Source organism: Neodiprion virginianus, chromosome 6 (genome assembly GCF_021901495.1).
Source record: "Neodiprion virginianus isolate iyNeoVirg1 chromosome 6, iyNeoVirg1.1, whole genome shotgun sequence".
In the NCBI taxonomy this organism is placed as follows: Eukaryota; Metazoa; Arthropoda; class Insecta; order Hymenoptera; family Diprionidae; genus Neodiprion; species Neodiprion virginianus.
The window spans coordinates 8,339,077-8,357,590 of NC_060882.1; the positions used below are offsets into that span (position 1 = coordinate 8,339,077).

Sequence of the window (18,514 nt, forward strand, 5' to 3'; positions counted from 1 at the left end):
TAGATCTCGTCATTTGCGTGAAGAATTTGCAAACTCGGAATAGACTCGCGTTTACGTTTAAATCTCAAATGTTGTTGAATTTAAGCGAAGCATGTTGTTTTTTTTTTTTAGCCGTGATATTCTATCGTATTCTGTACACGTCAAAAGATGTTTTCTCGCAAGTGTAACGGAGTTCTTTTCACAGCAAACCGGTGCTCGGGTTTATCCACCCTTCCTTGAAACATTCTTTCCTCCCTGCTCCGGTGAGATGAAATATCATTTATTTCCCCGTTCGAGTCAACCGCAGACTTTCAAAACTCACTCTCTTTCTCTATTCACCTCGGTCATCGTTGTTATTATCTTGCTGCCAGCATCGCTTATTGCTTCGAAAAATTTGCTTCTGTCATTTTTCAATTTCTTAAAGATCACTCGCAGAACTTTGTCAACTGCTTAATTATATTACTCCAAAGTTTTCATTCTAAGATTTTCAAACACTGTGTGTTTTTTTCTTCTGATAAAACAGACGTTCAGACGTGACTTGAATTGCTAAAGATTAGCAGATACGTCGTTCTCGAAATTTCTTTGTTTCATGGGATCGTTTTTACCATTTTCATTTCTGTTATAATTTTTCATCCAGACATATCGACGACGTAAATACATGGTAACTTTCATGGTCATAAAAACTGAGACTTACCAAGTGACAGGTAATTCCCTTAACTCCTGATGGAAAGTGCTTTCAACTAACAGGGAATAATCTACTCCGGTGTAAATTGCGAAGCTTTTTACCACTGGTAATACAAATAAGCAATTGACCTGCATTCGCATCGATTACTTGTTCAGCTTGCATTGGTTATATCGATACCGATACACTTCGTTTATCCAATTAATTAATATGCGTTTTTGTTTCGCGTAAGCGTATCACGAATCGAAATCTAACACGCTGATCCGCAGTGCTTTCGTGCAAAACCGATATCGACGTCACGCGTATGATGTGAATGAATCCTTCCACGATTTTTGAACCAAAAAAAAAAAAAAAATCAACGACCCAATGGCATTTTCGGTAAAACTTCATTGGTATTAATGAAAGTTAGAGTCACATAAGTCATTCTTCACTGTTGAAGAAATGCATCGAAGTGTTTCGAGGGTGACGTATACGGATTTCAATAAGTCAAAGTAGTTTCCGGTTCACTGTGCGATCGCATCAACAACCTCACAAAGCTACTTGCCTTCAGTCTAGAAGCTTGACATGTCGAGGATCGAATCAGCCTTCCGTCCGTCAGATAACGTCCGATAAATTTTCGTCTCGTCGAGATAAATCAACACCACAAGAGGCAGACGGTAACGGTCGAGATCAGATACGCACCCCTCAGGAACGGAGCTCTGACCTCCGCTTTATTTATATTCTTCTCTCGGGCGCTTTTTCACCCCGTTACGGGAAAGGGTGCAGGATAAACCGTCTCCGGTCATACATATAACAATTTCTATGCCTTTATTGATTCACCATTTGTCGAAAGGGTGTGAGACGCGAAACCCTTCCCCTCGCGTTATACGTGAGTCAATTCAACTCACCGCCTCGAGCAATCATCCCCGAAGCTTTGCGTGTTCCTTCCCCGAACTCCATTCTCTTCACTCCGTCCTGTTGCTTCCTCACGGTCGCCGCCTCCGCCTTTCGATGACAGGCTACAACATTACTTCCGGCATTTTATTACTCACAGGATTTTATACTGTTTTCCTACTCGCCGGTGTCCCGGGTTCATTCGGTGCTTACGGCAATGTTCTATACCGGTCAATCCGAGGACGGTAAGCAACAATTGGATGTACAAATAGGTACAGAAGGCCTTTATCTGTCTCTCTCTTTCAAGCTCCATCGTTCAGCCTTGTGACACTTTGGATTCGTTTGAAGGAGGATGTTATCTCGGTTCAACGTGGGTGAAACAATTGCACGTTGAGCAATTGGTCTCGGAGTAAAACGCGACGACTTGATTCAGTTTCTCTGGGAATGGATCGGCGCTGTATAGTATAGTATCTCTCGTCAAAAAAACTAGTTGCAACAGTGCTAACTGTCTTAAAAGCCTTCGAGGAGTATTCAATGGTCTGGGAATATGAAAGGAGTATCTGAACACATTCCTTCCAAACGAATCGAATTCAATCGCGGAAGACAATTTGAAGGTAATCGGATTTGATCTTGAGCACGCGTTTGCAGGGTGTACGAGTAGCTGGGACGGCAGGTAATTAAGACGAGGTGCTAAACCGCTCTGTATAAACTTGAGGAAACTCTGAGAGCCAGGTGAGCCTCGACGGAAGTCGAGGGCTTGAGAATGTCCCGCGGTAACGTCTCCTTGGTATCCAGCGTGATAGTTTGTACGCGTATTTAGTCACCCGCGCCTTTTGTCCCTCGAGACAGACGGTGAACGAGTACTTCTAACCGTCAACAGGAGACGGGTGGTGGTAAACGACGCGTGCCATAACCAACAACGTAACAATTTCGTTTGACTCCGCACCACCTTGTGTACAATGACTACGGAGGCAGAAATTTGTTAGCTTCGTTAACCGAGTCCCATTGTCACAATATCACCGGGAAACTACCGCGGTTTATCTTTTTTTAAACCGATAAGCCAGGACACTGCCTCGATGTAATTACTGCCTTTGTGCTTTGTGTAAAACGATACAATTAGCTAACAATTCCACGTCAAGACCTTGGACGGTTGTCCAAATTTTTGTCTACCTGCTATTCATTTTTCTCGAAATTGATTTACTTTATTGAAAGTCACCGTCGTGTGTTTGTAATAAGTCCTCACTTGTATCCTTTCACCGTTGGAAATAGTCCAGCTAACCATCCCGCGATCTTTCAAGTTGATACAGATATCTTTAACTAAAGGAACAACTTTGTCTTGAAGAGGCATAACACGTTGCTTTGACTTGACGAGTGAATAAATACTTCACCATGTGTCTCGCAGACAATTTTTTTTTGCACATTCTTGAAATACAAAACGTTTCCTGACGAGTCGGATTTGGCTCGGTTTGCTCATGCTTCCCGGCAAGAGGAATCATGTTGCGGGTGAAAGCATCCAAGCTCCATGAGAATAAATCGATGTCAGAAGTATGAATGCCAAGATTTATTAACCATTATGTTTTGCTTCGAGAGTGTGTGCCACATTTCTACTGTAAAAGACGTGGTAAAGAAAAAATGTTGAAAAAACACTACAGTTTTACCGATGAAGTTGAAAAACCATCACCACAAAGACCTTATAACGCTTGGTTTTGCCTAAAGCGACGAATTCGTCGATTCATCTTAATTAGGTATGCTAATTTAGAAAAGTCAGCATGACAAGCGCTTGCACGTTGATTGATTTCCAACCCAACTGCGACAAGATAAACTCTACAGGTGTGAAAACCTGCTGATTTACACAGTAACAACACGATCACGGTAAAAAAAAAGCGCGTCCTCATCATGAGTTAGAATAAAACACATCGAAACGTTTGTATCATTAAACACGCATTATGTGATATGTGGAGCTACGTGCACATTGCATGCACGTTGCTCGGAAATTGAACTGTTACCGAATAAATCTTCCCCTCTTCAACGTCTCACGAATGGTTCCAGCTGATCGGTTACTCTTCAAAACTCCCTGTAGAGTATAGACTATATTTGCTTTATTTTTCCACCGTTGAGAAGTTGTGTCCCCCTTCATCAAGCCAGGTGGCGACAACTCTGAAGGAAATGTTCGATAGAGCGCGACGAGGCTCGAGGCTATAAACGTGGTCTCGTTGGAAATAAATAGTAGATATCGAACAAGTGTTTGTTCCAAGTTGGATAGAGCCGAGACGCGGCTGCGGGCTGACTGGATCTTGGAGGCTTTGGAGTGTGACGGAGGTCGACAGAGGTCAAGGTAGCCAGGGCGTTCACCAGAATATTAGTTTCGCTCCTCTGCACAACTCCGTCTTCGGTCACATCCTCTTCGCTCACAGAGACGCGTAGGATGAAGCTACGTTCGCGGTTTGGTGTCTGAAGCAGGTAGATGGGTACTGACGACGATCAAGCCTTGACGTATCGTTCGCTACGCATGAAACCACCAGCTGTTTATGTAATGCACGCGATGATGTCGAGGCACGGTGAGTGGGTAACTTATCCTTTCATCTGTACCAAGAGACGTTGTCTTTTCCAGGAAACAAGCGTTTCCAGGTATCGTGTAAACAGTGATAATTGCCCTAAATCGTTGATGGAAGTCGTTGCTGATACTACACGGTTCGAAATAAAGGGTCGTAAAAACTACTCACGCGTCACCGATTTCATCCTTTTAAATGCAGAAGTATAGCGGTATTCGAGACAGTCGCAAACTGAGAAAGAAATACGGTGGTAATTGTAGAACTAAACTCACGGTGGGGATCATTCGGTGTCGATTTTTTTTACCTTTTACCACGTTCGTTTAATAGTCTCGTCAGGGGAGGTCGACCAGCGTAAACGACTTCGGCTGCCTCGTTTCGAGCTTCGCGATGGTCTTTTAAATGAACGAGGAGACATCGTAGAATGATGCTCACGTCTGCAGATGGCGGGGCGCGAATGATCCAGGGGTGAGATTTAACCTTCACATTTATCTTCACGCCGACTTGTAGGAAGCTCCGGGTGGCTTGATGTAATTTTCTGCAGCGTTCAGATGCAGTAAGAAGCAGAAGTTCGAGGAACCGGATGAAGAGAATGTGGATGATTTTCTGTTGGTGCATTGTCGCACTTTCTCAGCAGCTTCTGTCTCGCATTTCATCTGGCGTCGGTTTCGTCGCAGGCATTATTTAAACGCAAGTAAAAATTGCAACAGTGTTATTAGAAAGGCGGTTTATATACTTCCCGAGTATTCAGATGCTGACCAACTTTGTTTCCGCGTGTAGAAATGCTAATTAGCTGACCGAGCAACGCCTCTGCAGACAGTTACTGGGAAAGTTCAGTGGCAGAGAGGAAATCTCTTTGTGAATTGAACAAGTGAAAAGGTTCGTCATTGTCATTCGGTATAAAGATGGAAAGCCTCTTTGTTATTATACAGTGCGAAAATGCAGTTTGTGTCTTGTTCAAGCAACGTCTGACTGACATTTGTTTAATTTAAACTAATTGAAACTGCAGACGACTTTTTTACAAAACGATTAATTTCTAGCCAATTATAGCTGTAGCTTTCCAACTGTTTTAGAATATTTGTTACTCGACAGCAACCGTCAATTACAATCTTCCCATCGCTGATTCGAAATTTATCTTTCAGGTCTACAGAAAATAAACAAAGTTGGGCATTTAATTAATTTCATCGATCAGGACAATACAAAGTTTGATGTTTAAGCGATTGTTTCATCAATGAAGCACATGAGACGGTTTTCATGAATGGAATGTTTGATCAGGCTTAACCGAAACTCGTTACGAGTATTTTTGATCAGCTTTATAAGTCTGTATTTTGGGCAACGGGAGTAGTAGCTTCTGGTTCTCAATCCTCATTTCGTTATTTATTATTGTGGTGGGGAAATTGTTGGTCTACGGTTTTGATTGATTGTGAAAAAAGAAAAAAGAAAAAAAAACGGTTGTAATACGATTTCGGTTTGTAGGTGTATAACGATGGATACGAGGGCGGAGATCTGTTTTCCCGTTAATCTTAAAGAGGGTTATGACGTATACCGACACGAAGAAATAAGGAAGGTTACACGACAAGGCGCGGACATTGAGGAAATTGGTTTTTCCCCGTGAGCAAATAGTGAAGGATTATTTTTGTACCTCGGGTGTAGGAAAGGCTGCCGGGTTGAGCCGACAGAGCAAACTGGAGCGAACTGTAATGATAGCCTGCAGGAGAATTGAGGGAAAGGGCAACGACGAAGGGAGAGTTTTAATCGTGCGACGACGTTGAATTCAAGCTAATTACAAACTTTCCTGATAATTTGGCAGTCTTGGTTCTGCTTTTGATCGTGTCCCATGCCTTGATAACTTTTCATGAAATATTTAAACCACCATGGTTTTCGCTGTCGTTTCCCCTTTCTTACTTTGACTTTGAAAACTTTAGTTACACCTATTTTCTCCTCGGTTCCGCTAATCTTCAAATCTTAAGAGAATCTTCCTGCGTCGCGATGACAGGAATTACACCACTAATGAGGTTAGTGAGAAAAATTAGAATGTAGTCACGCGAATCAAGTTTTTACCCAATATTGATTCATATTAATTACGTTACTTCGCAAAACCTCTGAAGGATAGTCTGCACAGATCCCGAGGAATTAATAGTAAAAAATGTAGGCATCTCAATGAAAAACTATTTATATAGTTAACGATAGTCTCAAGAAAATGGTCGTAAAGTATGAAGACCTTTGTCAGTATCGTTTGCAAATAACAGCAAAAAATATCAAGTGTTTTGCACAAGGTTTCACACATAATTCTCAAGCGAATGCTCATAAAATACTTCTTTGGAATTGTACAACAGCGAAGCGCTCTGCAACATCCTTAACCAAACTTGAACTACAATTTCTTTGTTTCCGGCAATGTTTTCTGATTAATTGAAGCTTTTCTCCGTTGATTTTTTGATTCTCGAAAGGTTTGCTGGACCGTTGTAAAACTTGGATCTGTATGAAACTGGACTGTGGGATTAACTAATCTCGTTATTCTTGTTCGTTGACGCTGAAAGTCGTGGAAACATGAAAAACTGTTCCAGTGTCATTTCGCGGGAAAGTCGTGTGGTACGATATTCCAGATTCACGCGTGAGTTTACCCGGCACCAGAGAAAGCGTTGAAGTTAAGACCCTCCCCGGCACGAGTAAAGGGGAATATATTATAATGCGAGCAGCGATCCGTTAAGCCTCAATATGAACAGCTTAAATTCTTTCCTGAATAAAAGATGCGCTGGGTAGGGAGAAGGAGGCACGTGGCCTGGGTTCGCCCTTATCGTTGGCAATGGAGTGCTGCTACATTTGGGATGATCCTGTGCCGGGGTCAAGGATCTGGAATACGAAATGAAACGATGATCCATCGAGTCGAAGGAAGGAAGGAAGTTTCATTGAAAACACCGCGTGCCGTCGATACCCGAATCTTCGAAACTCCAGCGGCTCGAAGTAACGAATAAACTTTTCACCCCTCGACTCGAAACGCCCTCGCCGATTTTCCAAGGTCACTGCGAAATCCGTTCGACAGGACCAAAGCCAGTGAACCCAACCGCCGAGTGTCAAAGTCTCGGAAATCCCTCGAGTTATTGAAAATAACCGTGTCATGTATAAATATGCGAGTGAAGTAGAAGAAGAAGAAGTAGGAGTGGAGGAACAAAAAAATCCTCAAAACGTCGGTGATATGGAGTTTCTTTCCACACAGATTTTCCTGCGCAATCAAACATCCGCCACGGTTCACTGCGTTATTTTCCCCGTGCCGTGGTATTGAATTATTCTGCCAAAAGTAATTTACATTTGAAAAATGGGTTTCATCTCACCCTGTTCCCGATAACGCGAAATCCGAAAATAGTATTTTCCCCAAACAGAAGACGCGAACCTTAAAACTTCCCGCTCACACGCCGGCGGAGAACCCGCGATATCTTTCCCTTCGTATTGAGGGTCCCTTTGTATTCGTCGTTTGAAAAAGCACGCGTCTACCTTATGCCGTCGCTCTTATGCATGTGACCATAACAAAAACTTCACCGTGTGACACAATTGAACCCAGTAAGGGCAGTCATGTGTGTGAATACTTAATAAACACACAGCGCATATAAACCATGGGCAACAAATGTGACAGATAGACACCGCGTTTTGCATGGGAACATAACGATATATTTAACGGTAATAACATTGAAGTGTACGTATTTGCGCTCAACGACTTAGAAAGTGCGCAATTTGCCGTTCGCCATTTATTACCCAGGGTTTTAATACTTTTGCACAACTTGCCACGTTTCATTTTTCTCAACGATGTTGTTTTTGTTACGATATTTTCACTGGTTAAAGTTAAGCCGCGGAATTGCCGAGGCGTTTCTGAATTATAGTGTGCATATTATTTGTGAAACCTTGCGCTGATATGCGGTCCGTAATAATTACACCGGTCAGTAATCAAGCGTTATTAGAAATCATATATCTGCAGGTCTTTCTTAAAAGTTTATCGATGCAATCGAATTCGAATCTTATTACGGAGTTTCCATAAATTACGTAACGCGTAAATCTGGAGCTTTGCATCCCCTCCTCCCAAATGTGACGTAACATTTTCCATTAATTACGCCTTTTTTAAAAAAATTTAAAGTTAATTATTGATAACACAGATAAAATGTAACGTTCAGCGGAAAAAATATCGTTGCGAAACGACGATATCAAGCCTCCTCTCCCCTCCCGCCTCTGCCGTGTAACAAAACGTAACGAATTCCTTGACCCCCTCCGCCCTTCAAGCTCGTTACGTAATTTATGAAAGCTCTCCTATAGGTTGAGAATAGGATTTGTGTCATTTTGTCGAGTGGCTCGACTTTGAGGACATGTTTCGAGTACAGCTCGAATTTGATATCCAAAAACAAAACATAGAGGTGCCAAATCCTGTTTGCGGCTGGATTACGCAGTTACTGGTTCACGCAGGAAAATATACGGAATACTTATGATGTTATTCCCGATGAGTTACATGAAAGAAACGATTGACCCTTGTTTTAGGCAAACATGGATGTACAACAAGTGGGATGCTGTTCGGGTTGCGCGACTCCTCGACTCTCTGGAGTTAACTAAATTGCCACTTGACTCGAGGGGCTGCTTCCAGCATGATTGTGAAATTTGTTAGTAGCTGGATAGTTTACGGTCAGAGTTTAGATTGTACGGTACGTCGCGGGATGTAAACTGCTTGGCAAAGGATAATTAATTCCTGCGGAATCGCAATTGTACGACGATGCAGTTCCGCCCTGTAAGCAAACGACTCGGTGGTACACGTAAGACGAGAGGTCACTTCGAGGTGGAGTAAACTCGATGACTTGATTGAGGAACGGTTCGAAACTGTCGGATAGACAAACATTTTTTAGTCGAAATTGAATCGTAAAAACGGTCCGCTGTGACGGCCGCTAATTGCTTCTGTGCGGATGGAATTCTGGCTGCAACATGTCGCACGAAAACTCGACGTCACCGAGTCTGAGTGGCAATTGGTAAGAAGTGCGAGGTGGAAAAGGATACGAAAAACAGGCGCAAGGACGCGAAAATACGGAGATATAAATGGAAGATGGGGAAAGAGAAAAGAGCACTCGGGAAGTCCAGCAATTTCTTGAATAAACAACCACGCTTTCCGAGTGCACTTCTTGTACGTCTTATCCTGCAATTGTACTCCATGGAAAAGGTAGTTGCTTCATTTTACCGCGTAAAATGAAAGGATGTGAGATTAAAAGTGGAAAGATATTCGCGGTAAAAAATATTGGTCAAAGTATTTTGCCAAATTGAAATGTACGAAGTACTGCTATTGTCTTAAAACTGCGAGAGGAACGAGATTATTATATTATTTGTCAGCTGCCGCGTTTTCTTGATTTGAAAATATTCTTGTAACTGAGAGTACGATTGGGTGAAAAATGCTGGCAGGTGACAGCGGAAGAAATTCGCTGAGAATTGTACACGTATCGATATTAAACCGATCATTTTCTCCGACGAAAAAAGTTTTTATTCAGTCAACGGTAAGTTTTTCTTCTCCCCTAATACCGCCTATGGAAAGTCTCGCGGTAGAAACTCTAAGAGATCCGAAAAAGTTACTTTCAAGAAACATGTAAAGGTAAATTGAGGCGCGTATACATCGGATGAGGTCGATTTGTTATTTCCCAAAGTACGCTAAGAAACTTTGGCAAATACCATACAGGAGAAATAAAAACTTGCTGAAGTATAAACAGCGTGGAAAGTGTTTCTTTTCTTTTTTTTTTGTAAATTGAAATGTTGATTATGACGGTGAATAAATTTCAATACATTCAAACGAGACTTGCTCAAGCCAAATACGTTTTCTAATTGTTTGATTACCCACTCAAGTTGTATAATTTATTCCTTTTAAACAAACTCAATTAAACTTTATTCTCTGCAGCGTCTCTTTACGAATTGTCGAGATTGGTGATTTGGTGAATCATTCATTCTACCCGACAAGAAAAAAGAAATAACATTGCTTTTCAGCTCGATCGTTCGAATCCTGAGTGACTCATCGGACTGCCAAGAAAACTTTTCTTACATGTCGATCGCGTTTCATTATTATAAAAATAACGAAAATGAAAATACTGCAACGATAATTAATTAATTAATTAAACGCTATTTACAGTGAGAAAAATGGAAACGGATAAGTGAGATACACGAAGTAAGGAATTCGTCTTTACGCAACACCTTTCATGTAGGAACTCCACCTTCACTTCCTGTTACCTCTCAGAGTAATAGAAAGAGAGAGGGAGAGGAAAGGAGCACGTAAGTCGTATCGGATTTATTTCCGCACACACTTCATCTTACGTTTAATCGATGTTTTTTACGTGGTCTGCTCTTGTTTGTTTGTTGATTTTTTTTTCTTGAAAGGCTTATCGCAAAATCAACACAAATTATATTTAATTAATAAAGATATACGTTTGATGTTGAAAAATCGATTCAATGTTTATCATTTCTGACAATATTATCTTGTGTAGAAAATCATGCATCATTTTCTGTGCTCCGAAAAATACGTTTTTTTCTTCTTTTTTTTAAATCATAAAACTGATTTTCTCCAACGGTGAGACAAAGATTTTATCGAAACGACGGAAAATTGAACGTTTTATTATAACGATTTATAAGCCTTTGATAGTAAATGTTTAATTACAGTGATCAAATGAATTCAAAGTATTTGTACACGTTCGTGTAACTATTTTCAATATCTAGATTGACGTTCCCTTTCGAACACATGGCGGCACGGATTTTTTGCTCGTTCTCGTTAAATATTACCGGGTATATCGTTACGCAGGGCAGACACCGCTGCAGAGTGATTAATTAATATTGTCGGTATAATTGCTAAGCCAGATGCAGTAATAATAAATTATTATATGTACCTACCTATCACGTATAATCGTGAATTAGCCACCGGTTACAACGGCATTTATCCAATCTCACATACTTGATAGCGCGTATAATTATGCCTGTGTGCAATTCTGTGCAGTACGTCGTATATTTGCACCGCATGCGGTAAAAGTGACAGCGAAATTTGCCCGTAGTAATAGTGTATATATTAATGACCGACTAATTTTAGAAAGCCGGAAAAATCGAAACGTGTGCATTTAGTGAACATTTTTAAATCCCTGTAACTCGATCGAATTTTGTTTTTCCCGCAAAATCAAGCGGTTCAAAATGACGTACCGAGAATTCTTCGGAACGTAATATCAAGTTTCACAATGGCTTACGTATTTGAGATTTGATATTCATTATTAGATACGTTTCTTTTTTTTTGTACATCGTTAGCCTAGAATTTAAAAAGTTACAATAAAATTGTCGGCCTCAATGTTTACAGATTCAGAAAAATGAAGTCTACAAAATTTGAGTTTTCAGCGGTGAAATTTTAGTCTTTAAATTTTTTTTACCATTATAGTAGTAATTGCAAATAAAGCGTCTGTCTAATTCTGTATTGAACTGAAATAACTAAAGTGTGAAGTAATTTAAGAATTCCTAGGAAAGAAACGATGGAAAGAAAGTAAATGAGTTATATTTCTCTTCGTAAATTCAGTCGTATAAATTTTCTTTTTTCACCTAGAAGATAATCTGGCCGGCTTTGCCGGATTTCCCTTTCACCCTTGCATACGTAACTTTGAGGCTTTGAGAGGCTTAAGCGACGCGCAAAGCGATGCATAGAAGACGTTCTACAACTAAAGTGTATGTAATATGAACTTACCACCGTGGCCTGAATCGCAGATTGCTCCGGATAGTAAACGTAAGCTTGTTATCCACCTTTTCTTGCAATTCGCAAAGGCAATCCTTCCTCGCCCGTATATGTATATGATATATATATATACCTTATATGCCTCATAGAAATAAATACGTCTCCAGAAAGCGATCGTTTATCGCCCAAGACAAATGGGGCATAAGAATGACGTATCGTTTGTAGCAATAATATATCACCCTGAAAATCATTTTCTTAATTCTCGGACGGCGGTTTTTTTTCCCGTGGGGTTCCTTCGGCAGAATGTTATTTATTCGAAGTACAAAAAGTAACACAGCTTTGTCGATTCGAGGAAACTTCGGTTATGTTGGAGCAATGTATATGTAATCTGAGAAGAAAATATATAAATAATTCTTTGCAAGGAAGAAAATTGCCGTAAATCTTTTATACCACAAAATAAAACCTTCACCCCGCACTGCAGAGCCAAAGAACAAGCAATTCGATTAATTTAATTTACATTACTGAATAACGAATTATTAACAAATTTAAATCATGTTTACTTGGATTTGATAAAAAATAAATTTGAATCATCAGATTTACTGTGGTTTGAATTATTGTAGGTAAATATTTTGATGAATTTCGTTCGTCGAAATCATTTTTAATCTGTCGAATGGAATGAATTTTATTCAAGCCAATATTGAACATCCAATATACAACTATAACTAATATTTATTGAGCTACAGAAAGAGTAGGTATATTTGAATATATAAAACAACACGAGTTAGTTAAACAGTCCGCACTTATACGTACAGAAGGTATTCGGTTAGTAAAAAATAATATTTCGTCAAGTCAAATTTGAAAATTAAATAATTCAAATATCAATCTGTTAAATTTCTGTAAACCCTGTTCGAAGCAAATATTATGAAAATGGATGAAGCGAATGAGAGTGCTGGCTATTTAAATATTTTGTCAATGAATCCGTGTAACCATCTTACGTTAAATATTCTGACGAATTGCTAGCGGAAGAATTTCACCTATTGCAGAAATAAATCCCACCTCAATCACTAAGTTAGCGAAATCTTTGAAGGAGAATAATCATCCTTCCAATTCGTTGGCTCAAATCAGTTCGACTAATTATTCTGTGAGTCAAAGCTTCATCGTCGTAATGCAAAAAAAGAAAAAAAGAAAAGATATCGACGTTGAATGAAATTACATAACACAGTACACGGCGTTCTTGAATTAGGGTGGTGAGCTGATTGGGCAGCAAATCCAAACATACACGTACCCAATTACTTATCAAGCACGGCGAGAGGGACGTTCGTCGAGTATAACATATTATACGTAATAAGTGAGCGAAAAATTACGGGAGAAAAATTCGGAGGGAACTTTTTAAGGCAGGAATCATCTCCGCGAGCAGCTCGTTAGATTTGTCTACTTGACATTTTTGAGTAATCGTAGCTCGAGGGAGCCGCCCACTTCCGGTTCTTCCTCTTTCTCTTTCGCTCCTTTCTCTCTCTTTCCCTGCTTTCTCTCCTTGAGTTACCATTAGGCCTTTCTTTCGGCAATATTTCACCGCCTCATCCTTGACTTTTTCAACTTAACGGCACGGTTGGAATAAAAAAATAAAAAACAAAAAAGATTTCCCAAGAGCACCGGCGGTAAAACTTGGCGAATATATCAAACAAACAGTTGTATAGTTCTACGGCATATATTCGGTTTTGAGGCATGCAAAAAACGCTGGTATAAATACCTGTAGAGCAGAATTTAAAAATTCATTGTAAAACTCGCCGTTAAAAAGTCGCGCGTAGAGGAGGAGAGGAGAAGCAAAAAAAACAAAAAGATCTCTGTTCTAACTATAAAATTTTCACGGTCATGACAAAGCCGTCCACCCGTTGTGAGAAAAAGGAATATAATACTCATAGTGAAAATAAAAGTTGAGGTAGAACTGGAGGTAGAAAAAGAAAAAAGAAAAAAGTTAATCAAACAAAGGAAAAAGATTCCGTCTGAAATATTCTGCGTTAATTAATTTTACTCGGGCGAACTTGTGGGACAAAAAATTGGCCAAGAGCTGTATTTATTCATTCCCTTTCTGTAATTGCAGGATCGTAATTACACGCGGTACGTCATCGGCCACGGTCTCAACTTGAGATTGTTGATCAATTTGACGCGCTGGTGAACAAGAACAAAGGAAAACCAGAGTGCACAGCATCAGGTGCCGGGTGTTACGTCAGATGGTATAAAGCATTTGTGCGATGACTGAGCTTTAGTCACCGGTAAAAAGGGGCTGAATCACGAACTGCCTGACAGTTATAAGATTCTTCCGAATGACGTAGAGTTCCCGGAAGAAAAACTTGGGCCGAATACGAGAGTTCGATATTTGCGGGGAAAGTCGAGACTTTGGGGCGCTTTATTAGAACTCTGATTCACCCTCATAACGCCGGCTCGCGAAGTTCATCGGACTCGATGAATCACCCCCGGAAATGGATCTATACCGATATTTGGTGAGAACACGGCGAATTGCTTTACACGCATCTCAATCGACGGCGCCGTGATATTTTTTACGATTACGCAAAGACGGCAAAAGCTTCGCAGGGATTCTCGTAGATGAGGTTCGCAAGATTTATCAAGAGTTTCAGGAAATTGGGGAATAAAGATTCAACAAATTCCTCGATTATTTTTATTTTTATTTTGAATTATAAACTTTAAGATTAAAACTTTTCATGTTTGATATAAAACCCAAATAATTTTACAAAAAATTTGTTGAGAATCTTGTGAAAACCGTTTCTGAGCATCAATAGCGACTTGAAGATGTTTTAGGACAGATTTAATCCCGTGTTGAAAAAATCGGTTATTCTTCGTTAGAAATTTGTCACAATTTTTCCTACTAATCTTCCGAAATTAAGAGTTTGATTAGGTGTTAGAAAAGTATCATTCTAATCAAGAACCGCGTCAAATGACAATTTGCATTTTAACTGCGGAATTAAAATGAAACCATTTTTAATCATACCCAGCTCTGCAGAACCTAATACAGTGGCATCCTGCTCAAGTGGAGTAGAATTTCAGGCAGGTGAAACACCTTGGCCTTATAAAACGACGGGTTGAAGTGACTCGAAGAGGTGACGTAAGTAGATTCGGTCATTTCAGTAGATATATACTCACATACAACGTATCTAGAAGTGAACTAAGTGTAACGAGTAAGAGAGAAGCGTACGAAGAAACGGCCTTTGAGTGATTTACTTTCACGGGGAAGCTGCTCGAGTAAATGAGGTAAATTATGCCACATAAAATTAGTCGACGAGAGTTTGCGTAACGTAGAATAAATGCCTGAAATATGAACAACGAAGAAGAATGAATCGCAATTTCAGCCCCCCAGAAGAAACGCCGGCTATTTCCGGCAGTTGTTAAACTCGCTATTTGTTACCGGATACATTGTGTTTACACTTAAGTCTACGCTTGTTCCGTTTTCACCTGAATAAGCTTAAGTGAAAAATGCAAGTGGATCCGACTAATCAGACGGAAAGGGCCAAATCCGAGGTTAATGGAAAGCAGCTTCACTATTTATGAAGGTGATAAATAGTTGTTGCATATTTTGATTCAGAGTCAGATTCTCGTGTTTCAGTAACTACTAGACTATCCAAACGAAGCCCGTTTTCTCAAGAAATCAACAAGTTTCATTGTTTTTCCGGTGTTGGTAAAAATTTACTCTCAACGATTGCAAGATGATTGAATTTGAAAAGCTTTTAGAAACTTGTACTCGAAACTCGTGAAAAATTAGCAAAAAAATTTTCCCACCTTGTTATAAATAATAAACGTTCCCTGTAAAATTCAATTTCTCTCATGAGTTCGCCAACATTTCTTTGGTAGTTGATTTTAACGAGAAAATTTACCCGACGAATAAATTCTCGGCGGAAAGTGACTGAAAGAAAGTAGGGGTTCGGTTTTTGAGAAACTCAACTCGCTTCAAGCAGTAAACTTTCCGTCTTTTGTCCGAGTGTTTGAAACTCTGAAAATCGGACAAGGAGCTGAACCATCGAGCTTTTCCCTTGTTTAAAACTTCCGCAATTCAGCGTGTTAATCAACGTACATAGAACGAAACAACCGGCGGGGCTTTTCAGAGGAACAGTAGGCAAATTCTCAGCCTGCGCCTTTCACGTGCTCGCGTATTCGCTTTTTAAATGTCATTGATTTCTATTGAACTTTGCCAAGCCGTGTAGACGCGAGAAAAGGATCGCTACTCTTGCTTGATGTGATTGCGAATCGTTCCACGCCAAGGAGAAAGAGGGAGAAAGAGAGAGAGAGAGAGAGGGAGAGAAAGAGAAGGAGAGACAGAGGAGGCTTTCGATTTCTCATCGATCACTGCGGAAGCCACGTATCGATTGCACAAGAATTATTGCATCGGTTTATGCGGACAAAACCAGCAAGTGTTTCCTTCTCTCGTTCTATTCGATTTCAGGACACACGATTATTGCACCGGAAACTCTACTGCTTCCCTGCTGGACAATGAACGAGATTATCCGTTTCTTTTTTTTTTTTTTTTTCTTTTCGTAGTCTCAATCGATACTCTCAAAATAATATAAATCATGCGGTAGCTTTGTCAACGTAGATTTATCATTGATATTCTGACAATGGTGTTGGATTTAGTAAAACGACACTGAACGATAACCACATCGCATGGTTATATAATAAAAAGTGAAAATTGAGTTGATTGAATTAAATTTTGTAAGCTTTTCATAACTGTAAGCTGTATCGCTTTTTAATTAACTATATCTGATGTTGTTCATGAATGATCAATAAAATTTCCTCTCTTACACTTTTTAATCTTCAACTTCTCTATTGACACCGTTTAAAACGTTGTACATTATGTCAATTTATTATAGACAGAGGCTGTAATTACTAATAAATTTATGGGTTATTGCAGGAAATTTTACCACTGTTCAATATCAATATCGGTTAATTTTATAAGAATAAATTTAGATTCAAAACGAGCTTGGGCAAAAACATGGAAATAACTTAATCTTTCTCAAGATATCATCACAGAAGTTTCTTTATTTGAATTTACGATTCTTGATTAGTAGCTTTGTCGAAGCGAAATATGCCTTTTAATTAAATTCAGTTCAATCAACTTCAGCTTTATTCTTCAGCTCTTGATTTCATCTTTCTCCAGTTTTGCCAATCTCATGACCGAAGAAATCTGCAGTAGAAATTACGCCCGTCACGTGTTCAATATAAGAATAGGTACTATGGAAAATTTTCGTCTCCGCGACAGAAAGCAAATATTTAAAAAATTTAAAAAAACGTTACAATATTCTCCAAAGATCGACGCGGTGTTCCGTTATTGAGAAAGTAAAACCACCCACCTCTTATCAAAATTCCAAGTATAACATTCCTGAGTAAAGTTTCCATCACGATACCCTCGATATTATTCATCCATCAGCGATTTCGGTCAAGGAATTGAAGGGATCGAAAAAAGTTCGCTCCTCAGCTGCGGACGAAGGATGATCTATAACACGAAGGAGTTCCCATCCATAGTTATGGGTGAAGATGCGCAAGGAATGACGTTAGAGATATATTTTCAATTCCCTATGGTATTTCCTTTGATATACCCGTTCACTCTTTCTCTCTCTCTCACCCTTCTCTCCGTTTTTTCTGTTATTTCTCTTTTCAATTTTTTCCTCCATTTTTCGCCGAGAGAAAAGAACGAGGTGAGAAAATTTTTGTTAGATGGAAACGACGAGAGTCTGAAATACAAGGCGAGGCTCGGCCGTTCCAGCATTTTCGATGTCGAGCTGATGGGACGCTCAAACCTTCTGACGCCGACGTGGCCTTCGGATAACCCTTTATATACATATATATATATATATATATATATATATTCCAAGGACCTCTTTATTTCTGATTGATGAGAGAAAGGGGGCGGAGTTTGATTCCGGGGACTTTTCAATTCCCTCGTATTTTCAAAGCCAATTTATTCGCATTTTCTACCGTTCCTTTTTCCCTTCTCGTCACGTCTTCGACGGGTTCAGATTTGTGCACTGATTTTACTGACATTATGCATCTAGATCCGTGTATGCATCGCGGAATCGGATCTGTAGCAAAGATTTCGCATCGTTTCAGTTTCAAAGTGAAATTCAACAAATTAATCGAATAACTTTTGAACTGCACCAACTTATTCGAAATTTTGTTACGTATTTTGTCGTACATTTTATTATAGTTTAGCGATCAATTATCGCAATACAATTTATTTCTGATTCTACACGATTTCAATCCCTGAGATTGAATCTTAAGCAATTTCACCTTTGATTTCAACGGATTTTGAGCGCTTAAGTTTCAAGTAATTTTATTGTTCGGTGCTTTCGATTCTCGATCATTCATCTCAGATCTTGCGATTAAGAAAGAGACATTTTTTTCAACCGGAACACCATTGAAGCCTTTCTTCAAACAAATTTAAAAACATTGCAATCTCTTCGAATTTCATTAGCGTTCCGGCGTCTCGTGCAACTAAATTTCCCAACGATTGTAATCATCCTGAATCTCTGTTCCACACTCATGCCGGCGTTTCTTTCGCGCGATGGAACACAAAACGCTCATTTATTCCCCGCGGGCAACGATGAGAGAAAAAAAAGTCCCGAGCTTGCGTCTCTACTTCTTTTTCACCCCAGCAATCTGCCAAAAAGTCAAATAAAATGAACCGGAAAAAGATCATTTTATAACGGCTGGCTGCGGCGA

At 39.7% G+C, this 18,514-nt stretch overlaps 1 long non-coding RNA gene across 1 annotated transcript; it reads left to right on the plus strand.

Moving 5' to 3' along the window:
* The first annotated feature begins 3,787 nt into the window (after positions 1-3,787).
* LOC124306775 (uncharacterized) lies at positions 3,788-14,455 on the plus strand. Its single transcript, XR_006908681.1, has 4 exons — positions 3,788-4,092; positions 8,602-9,268; positions 10,220-10,359; positions 13,890-14,455. It is a non-coding gene; the product is annotated as an uncharacterized LOC124306775 (long non-coding RNA).
* Positions 14,456-18,514: the final 4,059 nt, after the last annotated feature.